The sequence below is a fragment of the Cherax quadricarinatus genome, chromosome 24 (genome assembly GCF_038502225.1).
Source record: "Cherax quadricarinatus isolate ZL_2023a chromosome 24, ASM3850222v1, whole genome shotgun sequence".
NCBI classification, from domain to species: domain Eukaryota; kingdom Metazoa; phylum Arthropoda; class Malacostraca; order Decapoda; family Parastacidae; genus Cherax; species Cherax quadricarinatus.
This window is the reverse complement of record NC_091315.1, coordinates 6,867,936-6,892,080: the sequence shown is the minus strand read 5'-3', so window position 1 is coordinate 6,892,080 and position 24,145 is coordinate 6,867,936.

The following is a 24,145-nucleotide window of genomic DNA, read 5'->3' as shown; positions in this document are numbered from 1 at the left end:
TTTCATTATGATTCAGCTTGCCTAAACTAGGATCAGCCATTTCAAAATCCATTTTCGTAATTAATTTTTTGAGCTTTGGTATAATAAATGACTACTCCATTCACATTCTCGAAACAATAAATTTTCCAATATTTCTTCACTCCATCGTTGAGTCATTTCTCGTACCTCAGCTACAATCTCTTCTTTTGAGAGAACACGTTCCACGGTAACTCTTTTTTGAATGGGTTCGACTCTCTTAATTGTATATAACATTTCTATAAACACCACACTAGTATGATTTGTCACTCTGTTTAATTCAAAAGAGTTATCAACAACCACCTCCATATTTCTTCTTCTGCTCAAGTGATCCCTCACTATTTCACTCCAAATATTTATAGCAAAATTTTCAATCGTTGCCATCATCGAATATCATTTTCTAATAATACAAATATACATTACATGGGATTTCTTCAAAGCATATATATTATCCACCATATATTTCAATTAACATGTTTAGCCATTGTTAACTTTCCTTATTTTTCAATAAAAAGAAATATTCAGAGAATAATTTTAGGGCAACACTTACTACTCGCTCGTGAAGTCACGCTTTACCAAAGTTTACCTGCTCAATCCTGTTTGGTGGAGTGTGACGTCACTACCTACCAACACGTTAAAACGGGATAACAAGAGGTCACAGAGTGACGTCACGATACTCATGATCAAATTATCAACATATTTACTTACCTTTAATTGTCTTCATGCATTTCCAGGTACGTAACTTGTACCATCGGTATAGTAATAATAAGTCATAATACCGTTGAAGTAAGTTATGATTACACTCTACAGGATCCAACAAACGCATTATCAATTCCAATCATTTGCTAGAAATCAACACAGTTGGTGAAGTTCCCCTATGGGGATTTGTTCATCTATCATCCACGATACAACTTTTTCATAATTTTTCTTGCTAAGAGCACCTCCTCCGGATAAGACTTTACATATTAAAGGTTTATATTCATTCCACTTAAGAATCTTCACCTCATCAAAGAGATCCAACAAATGTTTAACTCTCCCCATTCTGTATGTCACTAAACTAGTGTAGGTTCATGACTCACGAAATCATCATGACACGATTGCAAACAAACCATACCACGGGCGGGGATAGAACCCGCGAGCAGAGTCTCAAAACTCCAGACTCTCTAATCGCAGGTTCTATCCCCACCCGTGGTATGGTTAGCGTAGGTTCGTTCACCTATCGTCATGGTGATGCCACAGTGTTTTTCATGAAACAAATTTCTATACACATATAGTCATAAAAACCACTAACTCGTCAACCCTCGTGGTGAAAAGAGTATAAGAAGACACATCTGTATTGAGTTAAAAGAGTATTTAGATGGAGACTTCGGATCTACGTAAGTTCCCTGGACTGTAAAAAAGTTTTAAGTTAATAATGGGACACAGAGTGATTCAACCTGTTAGTTTGTGATGACGTCATGGGTGGTTATCACGTGACGTCACACTTTTAGTTCATTTAAGTTAATAAGGGGAAGATACCTGAACAAACCTGTTGTACCTCGCATCCGTGACGTCACACACTCTTACATGCCTTAATAAGAGAACACAGAGTGATCCAGCTTGATTTTAAGTTAACAAGAGGTTTTTAGATCATTTTAAGTTAATGTTTTTATTTCATTTAAAATTTAGTAAAAAAAAAAGGGGAAAAATTTGATTAAATATCGAAAACATGAAGTTTTAAGAGGTATCCAGGACCTTCAATATTTTTTGATCATATTATGGAAATCGAGTAAATATTTCTGCCATTGACTGTGTTTACCAACAAGAAAACAATGTTCGATTTTAAGAGAGTCTCCAAAACTAATTTGGAAATATCCAAAATATTAATTGGAGTTGTTCAAAGTAATTCTGGAGTACTCTAATGTATTTTGGAAGTGTTCCAATATATTTTGAATGTGTTCCAACGTAATTTGGAAGTGTTTTAAAGTAATTTTGGAAATGTTCTAATGTTATCCCAAACATTTTGTTCATATTACCGAAATCGAGGGAATGTGGCTAAAATGTGATTTATATCATATCTTAGTTGGATGTGTTCGTGATATGTTATACTGCTCATGATATAGTTATAAAAATGAGTGTTTTCTAAAAAATTGTTACATGTTGTGAATATTACTGATTCAAAATGAAAATGTGAGTGAAGGTTGTAAGTGGGTTATGAGTTGTGAGTATAATATTAAACTATGTGGATTTGAGGAGATAGTATGGAATGGATTTAGTTAGAAATTTAGTGAGTGTAGGGAGGAATGTGCATTACATTTAACATTTAAGAAAAATTTGTATCGAAAGAGGAAAAATTGTGAATAAAATGGTAAGTGATGTGGGTTGTGGGTATTGCTGTTGAACTAGAGATACTGAAAAAGAGGTTATAAGTTTTGGGTTGTCGAACTAGAGATGCCGAAAAAGAGGTGATCCTGCTGTGTTTGTGTGTTAGGTTTGTGTTCGTGTTTTTTTGTTTTCCGCTCATGTTAGTTGGAGGTGAGTGTAATCATAGAAATTGGTAATCGTCTTGGTTATAGTGATTTGAAGGGATTTGTGTAAAAAATGGGTGTTAGTTGGTGATGTTGATCTTAGTTTCTGGTGATTTTGGTGGTGGTTTGGCTGTATTCAGTGGTGTTTTGGTAGTATTTAGTGGTGTATTTGGGAGTACTCAAATGGTGTTTGAGACTATTCAAAGGTGTTTTTGAAGGTGTTCAAATGATGTGCAGAGTATTTTTTGAAGATGTTCAATGGTGTTTTGGTGTTGTTCAAAGTTGGTTCAAAATTAGTCTGTGTGTTAGTTATGGTAATGTCTCATGTCATAAGTGTATGAGTTAGTGTTTTTTTTTTTGTGCTGATGTTGTAAAGTCTGGAGAATGAGGGAGGAGTTTGGTGGATATCGTAAGGAGCTGGTGATTGTCATTTTTGGGTGAATGTTTATAAAAATGAGTGTTTTCTGCGATCTTGGTGGTTTTGAGCTGAGTGATCATGGATGTTAGTAGATGGATGTCTTAGTTTTTTTGTGTGTGTACATGATATGTTTTCAGTTATTTGTGGTCCTCTTGTAAGTGTTTCAGTGTTGTTTGGAAATGTTCAAAGGTGTTTGAAACTATTCAAATGCGCTCATGTTATATCCTAGTCTGAGGTGCGTGGGATCGTCTTGGTTATAGTGATTTGAGGGGATTTCTATAAAATGGGTGATAGGTGGCGGTGTAGATTTTAGTTTCTGGTGAATTTTAGTTGTGTTTGGGCAGTATTCAGTGCTGTCATAAGTGTATGAGTTAGTTTTTGTGATAATGTTGTAAAGTTTGGAGACTGAGGGAGTAGTTTGGTGGATGAGTTGTAATTTCGGTTAATGAAATGTGTAAGTGTAGATGAATTAGAGATGTCAAATCTTATTTGGGGGTACTCAAAATGATATTTTCTAAGTGTTCCAATGATGTCTTCGAAATGATCTAATGTAATTTGGAAGTGTTTCAGTGTTGTTTGGAAATGTTCAAAGGTGTTTTTGTGAGTATTCAAATGATTTATGAGAGTGTTTTGATGGTGTTCGAAGTAATCTAGGGTTGTTCTGTAGTGAGATGATAAAGGTTGTTCATGAGAGAATATATTTCTTAAGAAATATTGTTACGCAGAAAAGTGGGATACCTGGGGGCTTGAGCCTTGTCTAAGGGCAAAGGTAAAAGTTACACACATCTCAAGCATAAACAGGCCACCCAGGGCTATCCCAGCCAAAACAGAAAGCGCTAAACCAGTATTTGTTACTTCAATGGGTTGGTTAATAGAGGGTTAGGCAAAAAATTCCTAGTTAGGAGAATATATCTATTTATTCAACATAACACTATATACACACTCTAGAAAACACTTTCATGTATCGCCTATCCTAAACGCCCACATAGCGGGCACAAGAAGCAGGCGGCTGGCGGTCTAGTAACCATAACACTCGGCTTAGTCAGCGCCAGGCCTGCACTACTCCACTACCAACCCCATTTCTTATTTCCTCACTCATCCCACAGCAACCTGACCAAGTAAGCCATAGAAGAGCCTACGGCTTGAGTTAGCTAAACAAACGGAGTACACAACTATAAAACTTAGCTTAAATACACAGCATCTCCGACGCCAGCCCCCATGCCATGCTGACTCCACGTGACTCCTCCCAGCCACGCTTACCCCGCGTACCCAAACACAGTTGGAAAATAAATACCTAGCAGGATTTCTTTATAATTACAGTTAGAGTACTTTACAGTACCCCCAAATGCACATTATGAATTAGAAAAATTATGCTTTACAATTATAACATTCATACTATTATGGCACACTTCTCCACTATATGTACATTACAATGTCATGCAGAACCCTGCATAACAATATTGAGAAAAGTGTGTGTGTGTGTGTGTGTGTGTGTGTGTGTGTGTGTGTGTGTGTGTGTATTAACTTCGTAATATGTAAAATTGTGACTAGTGAATTTATCGAAAAGTGGTTGTAAGTTGTAAGTGTTGTGTTGACTTTTTCTGATGAAATAGTTAAAACGAGAAAAATTGTGGGTTATGCGTGAAAACTGTGTCTTGTTGGAGATGTTGGTGGGAGAGTGAGGTGTTGGGAGATGGGTGGGTGGATGTGAAGAGGGTGATGAGAAGTAAGGTTTGGGGGGTGGGGAGAAGGTAGGTAAGACCAATCTGTTGCCTATGTGTCTTACCTACCAACCTGCCGGTATTGTATACCATTTTCATATTCACCCTGTCAGACACTGCAACACAATGGCATCTTGATACAGAAAACACCTTGGACAACTTTTTCAAGTGAGAATTGTTTGATCTGAGAGGGACGTGACCTCTCAGTGGCTCCATTCTCACTACTACTACTCTGCACCTCTCCTTCCGACAGTATTTAAGTCTCAACACTGTCGCTTGATCTTCAGATAGTTCCAGACTTTGGAACAGAACTTCTCCAGGCTGAGGGACTGACAACCTCAAATCTACGACTTCAAGGGTGATGGACTGATTACATCGTCTTCACATCTCTACTGTTCCTGCATACTTTCTGTATTCGACTGAAGAAGCCTACTGTGTAGGCGAAACGTTTCGGAATAAAGTCGCCTAATTGTTGCCTATGTGTCTTACCAACCTGTCGGTATTGTATACCATTTTGATATTCACGATGATACACACTGCTAAACCGTAAACAAAAAAGCATAAAAATAAATTTCATACAAATATCAAAGCAACAACAATAATTCAAGATTTAAATTACAATGGAAGAAGTAAGAACACATGAATGATAATTACTCATTTACTCAAGTTCTGAATGAAAAAAATTATTTGAAAGACAATAATAAAATTTAAATGCTAAGATATTAAGCAATACAAATGAAGTTATACTAATCACTAAAGACAATTATAACACACTGTAGTCAAATACAATCTTATTATATATCTAAAAAATGCACAGTAGAATTGTATAAATATTTTTCGATATATGTGCAAAAATTTTTAAAAATGAATGTGAATAAGGCTAACTCTTGCTTAGCACTACATGAACAAAAAGATTACTCAAAAAATAAGCAAAGTTATCAAACTGAACATTATGCAATAATAAATTCGTGGGTGTCTATCTTATTTTTCAAGAAAAAATAAGATAGACACTCACAAGACAGTGACTGAGGAAAAACTAAGAAAATATAACGTAACTGGGATAAGTTCTTGTTGTCACAAAGCAGGATCACTATTCTGCAAAATTAAGTAAATATTAACAACACTAAAAAAAAATATATAAACAAATAATGCTTGGCCCACTAAGGTGATACTGAACACACGGAAAATTATAAAAAAAAAAAATAATGAAACAAGATACACTGCTTTCAAAGCAATAAATAAAATGCATTCTGTAGGAAATTTTAATGGAACAAGTCTGAAAGAAATATATACTGGAAAAATAGCATGAAGCACTTGTAGAAAAACTGAGGAGCCACAACTCTAAAACTGACTCAAGGTAAACTGTCTCAGAATTACACTGAAGAGTCATTATATTTTAATGTTTAACACTAAGTCTTGCAATATTTCATTAAACAAACGAAATGTGTCATATTAGGACTTAATATTCAGTAATTAAACAGAAATGCACAACAATGGAAGACAATTTGATAAGGATTATGAGAGGAAGAATCTGCCAGAAATGCACCGCAGTTAGTGACTTTCTTTTGTGATGGACATTATTTTACGACATATAAACTACGTTTTATGTACTACAGAAAGAAATAAAGTTTGCTTTGTTTGTTGAGTATTTGAATATCTGTTCACATTCTAAGCTGACAATACTTTATCTGAGAAACTCAGCGACTCAATGCAGCATCTAGGACAGGGAGACGGGGGGGGGGGGGAAGTGGGGTGTTTCCGGAAGAGAAAAATTACATTCTCAATGACACTGAGAGAATAAAACCGTCAGTGACGCTAGGCAGATGAAAACTCGTGCTGGCTTGGCTTAGCATAGATTTTATTTGGCTTGGCATAGACCTGACTTGGCTTGGCATAGACCTGGCTTGGCTTGGTATAAACTTGGCTTGGCTTGGCATAAACCTGGCTTGGCTTGGCATACAAAAACAGTTCAAAGATGACAGGAACAGTGTAGAGACTGCTCACACAGGCGACCCATGACAGGAGGAACGTACTCGTAAATTGGCTTCAGAGCAAGAACTGGCCTTCATTCGGGGCTACTGGCATGCGTTTGTGCATGTTCATTACAAGCACTAAAACAGATGCAGACAGTACAGGAAAACTACACTTGGCCATTATAATTGTCAGTTTCACTTGCTGGTGCAGAGCAGTGGGAAGCAGAGTTAACGGGAAGCTGAGTAGCTGGGTCGGGAGGTCGACAGTGACTTCAGTTCACAAAATTCACCAAGAACTCTGCCTATGGATGCTACCACATTTGTCGTGGAGATGTGTAGTGGCTTCTCTTAAGTGATAGGTGTAGAATAATAATCCTTGGCGTTTGGTTCTGACTTTATCGGAAGAGTAATGTAAGTAGTCCATATACATGTCCTGTCTCGACCCAGCGTGGATTTTAAGTGGCTGCTTGGCCAAGCACAGGCGGCATTCAAAAATACAAACACTAACGGTTATCCAGTGTTTACACTGGACATAACATACAGAGAATGTACATCTCTGAAAAATGGTGTGAAAGACGCAAAACATCCAGTAAGTGGCAAATTTTTGGGCGAGAACACCTTGGTAATGAGAGGGGTCAAAGAAGAATTGCTAGACTGGTTCAAGTTCACATGAAGGTGATAGTAACTCAAATAACCACATGTTACAAAAGTAGTTTCACAAGAACATCTTTGAACGCATAACACATTGAACCATGATGTATATAGGCTACTGCACCATTAGATCACACATGGCTCCAATTATATCAGCTAAGAATACAAGCTCAGATAAAACAGATTTAAAAATTGGAAACATGCCTGCATGAATATGCAGAAGTTAGGTCAGAATTTGGTGTAATCCTTTGGTATTGAATGGAACAGGAGATTCTCATCATGAATGTGCAGCCTACAAATCTACAGCAATTATAACATGCTATCATGTCTGAAAATGTTGAACATTTTTTTGGATTATTGACATAATTACTGCTATAATGTACTCAAGAAACATTAAGTACAAAGAGTAATAAATTATTTTTATCTAGTATAAAACGTTATTTACGTCATCAGTTGACGTAAATATTGTTTTATATGTGTTGTATTAAAATATTTTGTGTTAAGCATGGTGAATGAGGTAATTGCTGTACAAAACCGTTCATCCAGCTCTATTAAAAGTTCATTTTATATTATTTACCAACAACTATTAAATTTAATTGTAGTTACGTTCATTCTGAATTAATCTGTAGTATCTGAAGAGGTAACAAATAGTTAATGGACCTAGGAGTAAAAATGTGACTAGGATTCTGAGTCAGCAGCGCACCCACGTTGTTTTTCGGGAGTAGTGGCGCGAACCACGATTGGGTCGGGCTTTATTTATGGCCCTTTAATGCGGTTTCACATTGCGCTGATAGGGCTTTCCTCACTATTCAATATTTAAATAGTATATGGACAAGTACCACGACCCGAGGAATAGCCGAGAAACGTGCTCTCAGTAATTATGACTACAGAAGTAACTCATTTGGATTCACAGAACTGAAGACCAAAGGATCTTGAATTCTACCTCCCTCTAAGGGAAGCACCAAACTTATTTTTATTATATTTTATCTGAAATTGCGAGACCTCGCTAGGATATGAATATTGAATAGGGGGGAAACCTTTGGAGATAATTTCCTAGGCAGAACGTCCTTTGAAAATAAGATAAACTTCAGTGGACTGTCTCTTAGCATTTTAGTTTTATAACCTGTTTAAGTAATCTCTGATTATTGCGAAATAGGAAAGCAAATATTTATAATCTACTGATCGCCAGTGAATATCAGTGCAATTAAATTTATATGGTTCTTCGAACATAGTTTCAAGCTCTCTAAGTGCTTCGGTGTTATTAATACATCAAAGGATCAACAATCCTCCGATTAATTAATTATAAGTCCATCGGTGATGTGGGGATGTGTCCAGATCAGGCAGTGAAGGATATAGTTAAATGCTAACTCACTATAGATAAGTCTTTTATGACAGGATATGATGAATTCAAATACTCTCAATTTAATTCCTCACAATATCAACATGAACCTCTAAAGAGTGTTTGCAGCACTTTGTTGAATCCATGCTGTTCTGGGGACACACGCTGACTCTACCCAATATATATCTTACTAATATTGCAATAAAAATGATAATTTTATTATTATTATTATTATTATTATTATTATTATTATTATTATTATTATTATTATTATTATTATCACTGCTAAGCGATCCGAGAAAGGTATCCCTATAACTCATATGCTCAGACTCCTCTACCTCAGTTGCAGGCAGACTGAACAGAGCTGGGTAACAATAAAATTCTAATTCAGCAAAAATACACAAATATGTATACTCGCCTGTATCCATGTTTGTGTATATAAATTCCTGTACATATGCGAGCTTATTCACTTGCATACATGTGTGGTTACAGCATATATGTGTGTATTTTTGTGTCTTTATGTATTCACATATGCAATTTTCTTCTATGTATTCATGTGCAGAAGTATATTTAAGCTTAGGTACATATGTGTGTATAAATACATGAGCATATGTATACATGCTTTTAATATGCAACTGATGAGTTCGAGAGTTCTATTGCCAGAGCCCGGCCATGGGTGGAGAAGCAGCTTATAAACCGTATTCTATTCAAGATTGATGGACTGACCACATCGACTCAAGGTTGAGGGGCTGATTACCTCATTCTCCTGTTCTTCAAGTTTCTCCTACGTATGGACTGATGAAGCCACTGTGTGGTGAAACGTTTCCTCAATAAAGATACCCAAGAGCTGCACATGTGTCTAATTTAACAACAAGTCGGTTCTTTGAACCATTCATCTACAATCCTGTCAGACACTGCAACTTCTTGGGATCTTAATACTTGGGAATTCTTCGCTTGCCTAACCCTTGGGCACGACCTACTTCCACATTGGACAAATGTGACACCACCTACGACTGCTGCACCTCTCCTGCCATACGGTTTATAAGCTGCTTCTCCGCTCAAATGCCGTATTCTATTCAAGATTGATGGACTGACCACATCGACTCAAGGTTGAAGGACTGATTACCTCATTCTCCTGTTCAAGTTTCTCCTACGTATGGACTGATGAAGCCACTGTGTGGCGAAACGTTTCCTCAATAAAGATACCCAAGAGTTGCACGTATTTCTAATTTAACAACATGTCGGTTCTTTGAACCATTCATCTACAAGCCTAACAGGTATAAGAGTTATTGGAAATTGAATGTTCGGTTGCTTCAAGATGTTGAGGGGAGGGTCCTATTTGCACAATGGTAGAAAGGCTTATGGGAGGGGATGGAAGTCAATGGGGATGTGTTGAGATGGTGGGATGTGACGGCAAAGACGAGGATTAGAGAGTTCTATGTACGACAGGGACGGTACGAGAATCAGTTGGCTTATGGGCTTATTAGGTATCTTGAGGGGCAGTTAAGGGAGTATTATGAGAGAGGAAGGGGGGGGGGAGCCCCAGTGGCTGACATAGAGGGAGTGAAGGAAAGCCTAATGAAAGTGCAAAACGAGAGGTTTGATGCAGCAAGGGTTTTAGGGGGGTTGGAGGAGGTCATGTGGAGTGACAGACCATCGGCGTGTGTCCTGCGAGGGCAGGGGCTCCAGCGCGTTGCAATGGAAATGGTGTGTTTGAGGGTTCTTAAGGACATCGAGGAGTATAAGGAGGGACAAGATTTGGTGACAACGGAGGGGATGGGAGGGTATGTTGATGCTTGGCTTGGTGCGCATGTGAGGAGTGTGGGTGTGAGAGAGGGGCCTTGAAGAGAGATCGGGGATGGATGCAGTGTGTGCTGGACAAGGTTGACAGGGAACAGTTACAGGGGCCTATTGTGGAGGAAGAGGTGTGGATGGCTTTAATGTGTATGAGCAGGGGTAAGGCCCCGGGAATAGATGGGCTGCCTGCGGAGTTTTACATACAGCATTGGGGAGTATTAAAAGACTTTTTGGTGCAATTATTTAATATCATAAAAGAGAGGGGTGCGTTGGAACCGTTGCAGGCGACAGCGCTAGTAGTTTTAGTGCCAAAGGGTGAAAGTCAGTGCACGGTGAGAGATTACCGGATGATATCACTCATGTGTGCAGACTACAAACTTTTTGCAAAAATTTTGGGAAATCGTATAAAGAAAGTCATTGGAAAGGTAATAGCAAAGGGTCAATATGGGATTCCAGGGAGATCAATGTATGAGGGGCATGGGGTTATTAGAAGGTTTATTGAGGGTTCACGAGAGGGGGAACAAGGGGTATTGGCGTTGGATTGGAGAACGGCATATGACAGTGTCGAGAGGGAGGCTCTGTGGAGAATCATGGAGCGGCAGGGGTTCGGGGAGGACATTGTAAATTGGGTGCGTACTTTATATCAGGGAGTCGGGATGTGTGTACAGATTAATGGGAGGGTGGGGTTGCATGTGAAAATGGGCAGGGGATTGAGGGAAGGATGCCCGTTGTCACAAATATTATTTGCATGTTTACAGAATCCGTTTTATAGGGCAATGGAAAGGTGCATACAGGAGGGGGTAAGGGAGGACATACAAGGTGGGAGTCCCGGTATCATAGGTTATGTCGATGGTACAACTGTCCTAGTGAGTGGGAGGGAGGGATTGGAGGGTCTGGAGAGAGTTATAGATGTTTTTGGGATGGCAACAGGTATGGCAGTGAATGTGCATAAATCAAGGCTCATGAGACTGGGTGAATGGGATTGGCGGGAGGGCGGGGGTGGGGGGGTGAGGTGGTGTGTCGTGGACAGGGTGAAAATTTGTGGAGTTGTGTATATGAGTAATGCTCAGATGGCAAGGGAGGTTAATTCAAAGGGTGTGGTAGATAGAGTATTGGGAAGATTGACAGGATTGCGGCCGATACATCTTATGCTACACCAGAGGGTCATTGTGGTCAATGTGCTTTTGTACAGCAAAATATGGCATGTGGCAGCTTTGTACCCTTTGGTGTATGGGGATGTCTGGAGATTGTTAAGCAGAGTTTTCCATTTTATCTGGGGTTCAGGATGTGATTGGTTGAAAAGGGAGGTGGTAACACTTCCGGTGGCCTTGGGAGGGCTGGGGTTAATTCACTTGGAAAGAAGGTTGAAGTGTGTATATGTGAAACATGGGCTTCTAATGGTTTGGGGGGAGGGGAGTGGAGGGTTGGGGATGCTGCATGGAGATATTCGGAGATGGTGGAAGGGACGGGATTTGAGAGATGGTGAGTTGTTGCGTCTATTGATGATGGTCAGAGATCCGAGCAACATGCGGGTAGGGTCCATGGAGAGGAAGTTATGGCCTAGGGTGGCAGTGGCAATGGAAGGAGTGTACCCGATGTACGCATTTGGGGTCGATTAAAAGGGTTACGCATCCGGCCGTGCGTGAGGGAGGTAATGTATAGGTTTCCTCACGGAATATTGTCATCTGGGGTTGTATTACGAAATAGGCAAATAAGGGAGGGTGGGGAGTGTCAGGTTTGTGGGGTAGATGAATCAGCTTTTCATGTAGTTTATTTTTGCGAAAGCCTAGGTGTTGTGTGGGAATGGTTAGGGAAAGTAATCCGGTATGGTGGGGGGGGAAAGGGTTGTCGGTTTTGAGAGCGCTCAGTTTAGATGTAGGTGGGGTAGGGGTAAATGTTCAAAGGGCAGCGGCTTACTTAGTGGTTGATTTCGTGTTTATATCATGGGCAATGAGAGACAAAGGGGCGGAGGAACGTAGGATGGCCATAGCAGCATCCTTTTATAGAACAAAGTGTCGCAACAGGGAAATATATGGTAGGAGGTGGGAGAGGGATTTCTCGGAGGGCTATAGGGACTTTCTTTTGAGGGATTTATGGACTTTATAAGCGCTCAGGGGCATGAACGGGGTGGCCTTCCCCGGGGGGGGGGGGGTTGTGTGTGTTGCAGAGCTCGATTGTGTGTGTGTGTGGAATTGTGTGTGGAAAGGATATTGAGGTGAGTTTTGAGTGTGACACATTAAGAGGTGTGATAGGTTTTTTCCAATAGGATTAACGCCAATTGTTTGATAATCTACTGCTTTATTATACATATTGTGTGTGGTAATATTGATTTACGGTAATGACATTATAATTTGGAGTTTTACTCTAATAATTGCATGTATTTGCTCCAACTTGTTTTATAGGTACTTTGCACTGTATAGTATTGACGCTGTGATCATGCACGGTGTCCAGAGATATGCTGTGATATGTTTGTATTAATGTCTGGCATTATTGTTCGTCACTGGTGATCTGCAATTTTCAGTTTTGTTTTGAGAGTAAAGAGGTTAATGTACGTCAGATGGTGTAAATAAAGTTGGGCAACAGTGGTGTTATAGGTTTTTTTGGTTAGGTGTGTGCTAGGCACAGTCTTTATGTGTTACTTATGTCATGGCTATATTTTATGTTGTATTGTACTGTTGTCCATAACACTATGTTATGTCCATATAAGCTGTATAGAGCTTAAATGTCATAGTTGAAGCTGTGTTATTGTTTTTAACGTTTGGAATGGCACGTTTAAATGTGTAGCAGCTTACATGTTTATACCTATGGCTTTGTAGTAATTTTGTATGTCTTTTCGACTTTTCTGTATCGCCATTGTTGTGTGATACATATTGTTATGTAACTGAAGCATTAGGAAAATTACATAAATTAATGTTTTGATCATTGCTGTGTGACATTAGATTAGGTAACATTTATTGTTTGTAGTATGTTAGGCTGTAAATATTGGGGTGGTTGGATAACCACGAGGGGGGGGGGTAATATGTCTGTGTGTAATATGTTCAGTGGAATGAATTGCATGGTCTGTAGTCGATTACATCATCAATGTGGGAAGAAAATGGATGTCTCTGAGGGTACAGATTACGTACCATTTCGAGGGATGTGCATATAAAAGTGCTGTTCATATTGTGTAATTCTGTAGGGTAGCTCCAACAGGTTTGGGTTAAGTGATAGGATGAGGGAACAGAGAAGGAAGGGGGGTTGTGCCAATTTATTGTAGGGGATCTTAAATGGAGATATCGAGGGTTGAAGGTAGACACACTTGTTGGATGGTAACAATATATTGTGAGACTCTGGTAAAGGGAGATGGAGCCCAGCCTCTGCCTTGTCACTGCCTATGTCAAACACCAACTGAGGCCGAGGCAGCTAGCTTGCCTCACACTCAAGCTGTATCCCGTGACGTCACACAAACAGTCACAGGCCTAGGGATCTCCTATCTAAAGCACATGGATGAAACTGATATGCTATACAACACAGGAATTAGCAACTATGCTGACAGCTCGGTCATGTTATGTATGTCATCTCGACATACACTACTATCTATAGGCTGAACAGGCAGGTGGTTCTGGGCTGATTCTATACAATAACAAATTCATATACAACTTAGAACTAATGGATGGTATCATACTGGATGTTAACAAAATGAATTTTACGTAATGGGTGTTAACGTAATCACTTTTAAAGTAATGATTTTTAACGTAATGCATTACAAACTATAAGAACAAATCATTGTACAATATGGATGGAATTGATCGATCGATCTGTATTCATGCACTCTATGGATTCTGAGGACGAATAAATATTTATATATACAAGGTGAAATTAACAGCAAAGGCATCTGGTGTGCACTCAGATCATTACTGTCAAATTCTCAGAATACGGAGGGAACGTGAACACGAAAATTTCTGACAAACTAATCAGCTAATAACAAAACACACAGTTGACGGTTTCATTCATCTCGGACATCTAATTATACAGGCTGTTTACATTTAAACCCAATTCTGCGAGGGTAAGGTTTACGTATGCAGAATGGTTATCATCTCTGGGAGGATCGAATTCCTCTGCAATGGCTAACACATGCCTTGGCTGAGGGAGATCTGAATGAGTATCTACAAAGGATACAGCTACATTCACTAGTGACTGTGGAATTACTAACTTCTGCTAGGGGTACACAACTCGACTATTCGATACAGTAATTCTTGGCTCATTACAGAGTCACTAATGGGTGCTGGTGGCTTCACAGTCAGGATGAGATCTTTCTGGAGCAGGAATCGAATCACCAGAACACAAGGGATCGGTTCTTTCTTACTGGAGGAATGAACAAACTCGGTGGAGCGGATGACTCTCCTCGGTTGAAAAAAATAACACTATAACACGCAATATGAGCAAGGGAGAACGAATCTACTATCTCAAACTGCAAGCACAGGAGAAAACAAATGAACACGGTCAACAATGCTGATATTCAATCTGAGTCGCACACAGTGACACGAGGTATCAGCTATAAAGAAACTACACTTACAAACGTTAGCAACACGTGAAAGTTACTCGAGAAATAACTTCTTACAATGCACTGATTACTGTCAACTAGGATGAGATCACAATCTGAAACACAAGGGACAACAACAACACTCAAGTGAGCACACTAGCCACAGAAACATCTTTCTGCAACGGCTTGTGGCATCAGCAAGAGATGGCATAACTCGTTGCAAGTAAAGTTCTTCTAAAAGCGTCCCCTGGGAAGGATCGAGTACTTGAACAAGTCGCCATCGCAAGGATAGTAGTCTCAGCACTATCCTGCATGCACGATATTGTGGCTGGAGTCCAGACAGGAGTGACAGTATTACTAGTGCCTGACCGCTTGGCTACTTTAATAAGTAATTCACGGATCTATAGGAACTTAATCTGAACGTCACATTTCGCAGCACTTTGACAAATCTCAGATACAAGCTGTGAGACCAAACACATTGCTCAGGGGCTAGGTATTGTATTCCAGACAGTAAGGGAATATTGGTACTGTGGACTGATTCATATTGACTTTGACTGGCATGATACACTTAGTGAATGTTCAAAAGTGACTGGGACATCTTCTCAGTGAACTTACTGAAGAACATAAAGGCAAGAAAAAATAGAGAGAATGACACAATAAGCCTAAACGGGAAGAAAATGCTTACCTATCCTGCATAAGTAATTAAAAAATGACAGGTCACACAGTAAGCAAAGAAACTCACAGTCACAGAGAAAATGCTTATCTGAAAAAACAACACTTTGAAAATCAAGAGAACTTTTACTTTACTCAAATCTGATTTGCTCAATTTTATTTAAATTGAATGAATGGTACAGTGAGTTATCTTTACTTTCAATGCAATAGGGAAAACACAATAAAATGATAAATCAATCAAAAATGTTAAAATGGACTCAATAAAGCTTGTGCAAAATTAAAACAAACTGGGACACAATTCGCTGAAATAAAATAAAATGGCACACAGAGAATAAAATATTATGCACAGAACAGAGCATGTAAAACTGCACTGAAATAACTGTAGCAATATTGCAAATAACAATTGCTAATCAAAAAGTATTGCACAACACTGCATAAAATCTCTGCAAGAAAATTTTTAAAGACAACACAATATTTGCACAAGAATTATTGCAAAATGAGTCAATGTGCTATAATTAAAAAATATTACACACACAAGAAAAGAAATATATCAAGGAATGAACACTTAACTCTTAACTGCAGCTTAAACAACACTTAACAAGCAAAAGAACAATTTACTCTAAAAGAAGAACTTAAAAATTTCACCAAGAGTGAATTTGTTCAATGAAACATGAAAAATAATAGGTGCTAAAACACAGAACAAAAAAAAAAGCTTGAACACTTACAGTGATGCAAAACACAACACATCAATATAAACGCAATAATAGAATTTTCTTGCAATGCAACTTGATGTGTGAAAACTTTGATAAAAAATATTTCTTGCTTGCACAAAATAATGGCACTATTGTCTGTGGAAATAAGACAAATTAGACACTGGCTAAATGAAAAGAATATGAACACAAGAATGTTCAACACACAGAACAAAAGAAGAATATACAAATGCTAGGAAAAAAAATGCAACAGACAATACTGAGTTGTGATGCAAGATACAACTAAATAAATTACTGAATTAATTCACTGGAATACTGAGAACACTAGGTGATTCTGAAGTGTAAACACAAGTTCTATACTGCTCATATGTTGCACACACAACAAAGAAAAAACACTAGGTACTTACTTCAAGTGTATAAAAGAAACACAACACAACAGACATAAGAAAATGCACGGAAATTAACACTGAATTAAGGAGATTATCAAATTATTGCAATCAGTATACAATAAACACTGAGTCTGATCAAGAGTCACTGAATGTCACTAAGAGAAAAATCACTGGAAACACAAAAAGAAATGTATCAACACTCGCAAATGTCTCTATTAACAATATTATCGCTGTAACGACTTGGTGTAGAATGAGGTAGATGGTGGAAGGTTGGAGGTGGATGGTAGAGGAGACTGGTGGCTGACTACTAACACTGACTTCTCTCCACACTCGAAGAATTTGCGCTTAAATCAACGATAGACTCACACAGGAGGCTTTCAATGGTGGAGCCACTGTCGAAGACACACTCTAGCTCTTGACCCCCTATGTGGTCCTTAAAATATGGTGCTATAACCCTTCATAGTGTACCAAACACTGGCAGAGGTTTGGTGAGTGGGTTAATGGCTGAGTGAGGTGTCTGAGGCCGTGTGGTGAGTGGGTGGGTGGGTGGGCTTAACAGGGCTAAGACCGGGAGTGGTGTGACACACGTGGTCGTGGGCCTGTGGGTTGAACGGCGTAAGCCTCACTGAGAACAACCACACTGCCGCGAAGATAATTCTAAGCTGGCTGGCTTAAGATACACCCACAAAATACCACAACACCACAAGGATGAAAAAGAACACTCAGAATGGCTTGGAGCTTGAGCACAAAGTGATGAAGACTACTCACATGGCTTGCTTGAGTACTGGGGTAAGACACCTGGGTTAGATGCTAGCTGGCTTATCTTAACCCTTCACACAGAATAGCTTGAGAACTTCTCACGATGAGCACAGCAGGGGTGAAAAGCTGGCTTGGCAGGCAAAGAAACTGGATGGAATAGGCTAGGCTGGACTGAACTCCCTCACCAGAGACTGGTAGCTGCCTTACTTTGCAAACTCGGGTCAACCCCTCGGGAGTGATGCAAATAAGCAGATAAACACTAATACAAAGAGACTGACCAGTGAATGGTGTAGAAGCTGGTAGGAGCTTGGGCGGGAGGAACTGGCTGAGGTAGCTGGCTGGCGTTAACCTTCTCGGCAGGCCTATTCACAAGATGGCAGCCGGCTCGGTAGAAACTTATCTCCAGAAATCACTGTAATCGTCAGAATTACAGGCCCTCTGCTGTCACCATTTATCGTAGGGGTTCTTAAATGGAGATATCGAGGGTTGAAGTTAGACACACTTGTTGGATGGTAACGATATATTGTCAGACTCTGGTAAAGGGAGATGGAGCCCAGCCTCTGCCTTGTCACTGCCTATGTCAAATGCCGACTGAGGCCGGGGCAGCTAGCTCGCCTCACACTCAAGCTGTATCCCATGACGTCACACAAACAGTCACAGGCCTAGGGATCTCCTATCTAAAGCACATGGATGATACTGATATGCTATACAACACAGGAATCAGCAACTATGCTGACACCCACACGGAGTTGTGAGTGTGGTGTGTAATGTTAGCTGTAGGTAGGATTGTGTTAATTTTATAGCCCTACATGAGTTTTATATATTATATTTTTGTAATGTCATGTTTTAAATAAAATATAAAAAAAATCATTGTTTTTGCAGAGATGCTCAGAACACATTAGTTTAGAAGCATATACGTAATAAAGATACACAACATATCCCTCCAAACTGCCAATATCCCAAACCCCTTCTTAAAGTGCAGTTATTGTACTTCTCATTTCCAGTACTCAAGTCCGGCTATATAAAAATAACCGGTCTCCCTGAATCCCTCCACTAAATATTCGTCTCCATTCACTCCTATCTAACATGCTCATGCACGCTTGCTGGAAGTCCAAGCCCCTTGCCCACAAAACCTCCAACCTTTTCGAGGACGACCCTTACCCCGCCTTTCTTCCCCTACAGATTTATACGCTCATGTCATTCTACTTTGATCCAGTCTCTCTAAATAACCAAATCACCTTAACAACCCCTCTTCAGCTCTCTGATTAATATTTTTATTAACTCTACACCTAATTTCCACTCTCCGAATTTTTTGCATAATATTTACACCACATATTGCCCTTACATGACACATCTCCACTGCCTCCAGCCGCCTCCTCGCTACAACATTTACAACCCAAGCTTCACACCCATATAAGAGTGTTGGTACTACTATACTTTCATACATTCCCTTCTTTGCCTCCATAGATAACGTTTATTGTCTCCACATATACCTCAATGCACCACTCGCCTTTTTTCCTTCATCAATTCTATGATTAACCTCATCCTTCATAAATCCAGGTACGTCTTGCTACTTGCTACTTAGGTCACACTACACATACATGTACACGTTTATTTATACACACTCCTCTGAGTTTTCCTTGATTTTATCTTTATAGTTCTTATTCTTATTACTTTACCTTTTATATCCATGGGGAAGTGGAATAAGAATCTTTCCTCCGCAAGCCATGCGTGTTGTAAAAGTCAACTAAAATGCCGGGAACAATGGGCTAGTAACCCTTTTCCTGTAATAATTACTAAAAATAATAATAATAAGAAAATTGTCAAAGTGGGATGTCTGAATGTACATGGATGTTGTGTGAATGACAAGAAAGAGATGATTGTGGATGCTATGAATGAGAAGAAGCTGGATGTCCTGCCTTTAAGTGCAACAAAGCTGAAGGGGGTGGTAGAGTTTCAGTGGAGAGGAATAAATGAGATTAGATCAGGGGTTACAAATAGAGTTAGAGCTAAAGAAGGAGTAGCAATAATGTTGAAGGATAAGCTATGGCAGGAAAAGAGAGACTATGAATGTATTTATTCAAGGATTATGTGAAGTAAAATAAAGGTTGGATGTGAAAAGTGGGTTATAGTAAGCGTACATGCACCTGGAGAAGAGAGAAGTGTAGAGAAGAGAGAGAGATTTTGGGAAATGTTGAGTGAATGCGTGGCGAGTTTTGAACCAAGTGTGAGAGTACTTGTGGTTGGGGATTTCAATGCTAAAGTGGGTAAAAATGTTGTGGAGGAAGGAGTTGGTAAATTTGGGCGGGGGCAGGGGTAAATGAAAATGGGGAGCCTTTAATTGAGCTATGTGTAGAAAGAGGTTTGGAAATAAGTAATACATATTTTATGAAAAAGAGGATAAATAAATATACAAGGTATGATATAGCATGTAATGAAAGTAGTTTGTTAGAGTATGTATTGGTGAATAAAAAGTTGATGGGTCGGCTCCAGGATGTACACGTTTATAGTGGGGCAACTGATATATCAGATCATTATTTAGTTGTAGCTACAGTTAGAGTAAGAGGTAGATGGGACAATAGCAAAAAGGCAACAACAAGTAAGAGGGAGGTGAGAGAGTATAAACTAAGGGAGGAGAAAGTTTGGGTGAGATATAAGCAACTTGAAGCAGAAAGGTGGGCTGGTGCAAATATGAGTAGTGGGGGGGATGAAGAGGGTTGGAATAGTTTTAAAAATGCAGTATTAGAATGTGGGGAAGAAGTTTGTGGTTATAGGAGGGTGGGTGCAGGAGGAAAGAGGAGTGATTGGTGGAATGATGAAGTAAAGGTTGAGATTAAAGAGAAAAAGGTAGCTCATGAGAGGTTTTTACAAAGCAGAAGTGTAATAAGAAAAGTAGAGTATACGGAGAGTAAAAGAAAAGTGAAGAGAGTGGTGAGAGAGTGCAAAAGGAGAGCAGATGATAAAGTGGGAGAGGCACTGTCAAGAAATTTTAATGAAAATAAGAAAAATTTTTGGAGCGAGTTAAGAAAGCCTACGGAACGAATGGATTTGTCAGACAAAAAGAGAGTAGGGGAGTTAGAAGGTGGGGAGATGGAGGTATTGGATAGATGGCAAGAATATTTTGAGGAACTTTTAAATGTCGACGAAGAAAGGGAGGCGGTAATTTCATGCACAGGCCAGGGAGGTATACCATCTTTTAGGAGTGAAGAAGAGCAGGATGTGAGTGTGGGGGAGGTACGTGAGGCATTACATAGAATGAAAGGGAGTAAAGCAGCTGGAACTGACGGGATCATGACAGAAATGTTAAAAGCAGGGGGGGATATAGTGTTGGAGTGATTGGTATTTTTGTTTAATAAATGTATGAAAGAGGGGAATGTATCTAGGGATTAGCAGAGTTAAATGCAGGGGGGGATATAGCGTTGGAGTGATTGGTATTTTTGTTTAATAAATGTATGAAAGTGGGGAATGTATCTAGGGATTGGCAGAGAGCATGTATAGTCCTTACATATAAAAGGAAGTGGGATAAAAGAGATTGTAAAAATTATTGAGGAATACGTTTACTGAGTATACCAGGAAAAGTGTACAGTAGGGTTAATATTGAAAGAATTAGCGGTAAGACAGAATGTAGGATTGCGGATGAGCAAGGAGGTTCTCGAGTGGGTAGGGGATGTGTAGATCAAGTGTTTACATTAAAGCATATATGTGTGAACAGTATTTAGATAAAGGTAGGGAAGTTTTTATTGCATTTATCGATTTATAAAAGGCATATGATAGAGTGGATAGGGGAGCAATATGGCAGATGTTGCAAGTGTATGGAATAGGTGGTAAGTTACTAAATGCTGTAAAGAGTTTTTATGAGGATAGTGAGGCTCAAGTTAGGGTGTGTAAAAGTAGGTCTTAGAGAGGGATGTGCATTGTCACCATGGTTGTTTAATATATTTATAGATGGGGTTGTAAAAGAAGTAAATGCTAGGGTGTTCGGGAGAGGAGTAGGATTAAATTATGGGTAATCATATACAAAATGGGATTTGACACAGTTACTTTTTGCTGATGATACTGTGCTTATGGGAGATTCTAAAGAAAAACTGCAAAGGTTAGTGGACGAGTTTGGGAGTGTGTGTAAAGTTAGAAAGTTGAAAGTGAACATAGAAAAGAGTAAGGTGGAGAGGCGTATCAAATGATTTACATAAAGAAAAACAGGATATCAAATTGGGGAGGAGTATGGAAGAAGTGAATGTTTTCAGATATTTGGGAGTTGACATGTCAGCAGATGGATTTATGAAGGATATGTATATATATATATATATATATATATATATATATATATATATATATATATATATATATATATATATATATATATATACATATATATATATATATATATATATATATATATATATATATATATATATATATATATATATATATATATATATATATATATATATATATATATATATATATATATATATATATATGTATATATATATGTATATATATATATATATATATATATATATATATATATATATATATATATATATATATATATATATATATATATATGTATATATATATATATATATATATATATATATATATATATATATATATATATATATATATATATATATATATATGCATATATATATATATACATATATATATATATATATATATATATATATATATATATATATATATATATATATATATATGTATATATATATGTATATATATATATATATATATATATATATATATATATATATATATATATATATGTATATATATATATATATATATATATATATATATATATATATATATATATATATATATATATATATATATATATATATATATATGTATATATATATATATATATATATATATATATATATATATATATATATATATATATATATATATATATATATATATATATATATATATATATATATATATATATATATACATATATTAAGTCCTTTCTGAAATTTTCTCTTATACGTTTGAAGATATATTTTTTTCATTAATGTTATTGCAAAAAATTTTTAATTTTGCACCAGTAGAATCTTAGAAAACTTACCTAACCTTATTATAACAAGATCAAATTATTTTAGCTTAACCCAACTAAATATATTTTAGATTTGTTTATAGTAATTTAATACTAAACAAACACAGTGAAATATATTTTTTTCGTTATGTTCAAAATTATTTTGGCGAAATTATTGCATACACAAATTATTGCATACACAAAATTAAAAGTGAATTCAGGAAAGAGTAAGGTTTTGAGGATAACAAAAAGATTAGGTGATGAAAGATTGGATATCAGACTGGAGGGAGAGAGTATGGAGGAGGTATTCAGATATTTGGGAGTGGACGTGTCAGTGGATGGGTCTATGAAAGATGAGGTGAATCATAGAATTGATGAGGGGAAAAGGGTGAGCGGTGCACTTAGGAGTATATGGAGACAAAGAACTTTGTCCTTGGAGGCAAAGAGGGGAATGTATGAGAGTATAGTTTTACCAACGCTCTTATATGGGTGTGAAGCATGGGTGATGAATGTTGCAGCGAGGAGAAGGTTGGAGGCAGTGGAAATGTCATGTCTGAGGGCAATGTTTGGTGTGAATATAATGCAGAGAATTCGTAGTTTGGAAGTTAGGAGGAGGTGCGGGATTGCCAAAACTGTTTTCCAGAGGGCTGAAGAAGGGTTGTTGAGGTGGTTTGGACATGTAGAGGGAATGAAGCGAAACAGAATGACTTCAAGTGTGTATCAGTCTGTAGTGGAAGGAAGGCGGGGTAGGGGTCGGCCTAGGAAAGGTTGGAGGGAGGGGGTAAAGGAGGTTTTGTGTGCGAGGGGCTTGGACTTCCAGCAGGCATGCATGAGCATGTTTGATAGGAGTGAATGGAGACAAATGGTTTTTAATACTTGACGTGCTGTTGGAGTGTGAGCAAAGTAACATTTATGAAGGGGTTCAGGGAAACCGGCAGGCCGGACTTGTGTCCTGGAGATGGGAAGTACAGTAAATGCACTCTGAAGGAGGGGTGTTAATGTTGCAGTTTAAAAACTGTAGTGTCAAACACCCTTCTGGCAAGACAGTGATGGAGTGAATGATGGTGAAAGTTTTTCTTTTTCGGGCCACCCTGCCTTGGTGGGAATCGGCCAGTGTGATAATAAAAAAATAATATATATATACGGCAGTGTCCCAGAGACCATTAGACCCCTTTTCTTGGTGCCTCATTGTGTGCGCTCCGGAAAGATGATAGAGGAATCAGGCCCATTGCAGTGGGCAGCACCCTTTGTCGCCTAGTCGCCGAGGCTGCAGAAAGAAGGTTGAGTCAAAAAGCTGCTGCAATGTTGAAACCAAAACAACCAGTGTGAACGAGTAGTGAAATTCCAAGCTCTTTTGTGACTACTCACATTGTCAAGGAACTATGAAAGTAATACATCAAATGAAGGCAATTAAAGGGCTTAGACCACACCTCTCAGTCAACTCCCACAACAAAGAAACACCTGAAGCGCGACAATACCGGACTCATAAGAAAAGAGGAACACTGCTGTAGGTCCTCTGGTCCTACTAGACAGGTCCTCATGACATCCCACTAACAAAATATTCTACCCAAGAAATAAGGTTTATTATTTGTCCAATGTATTATTCAACT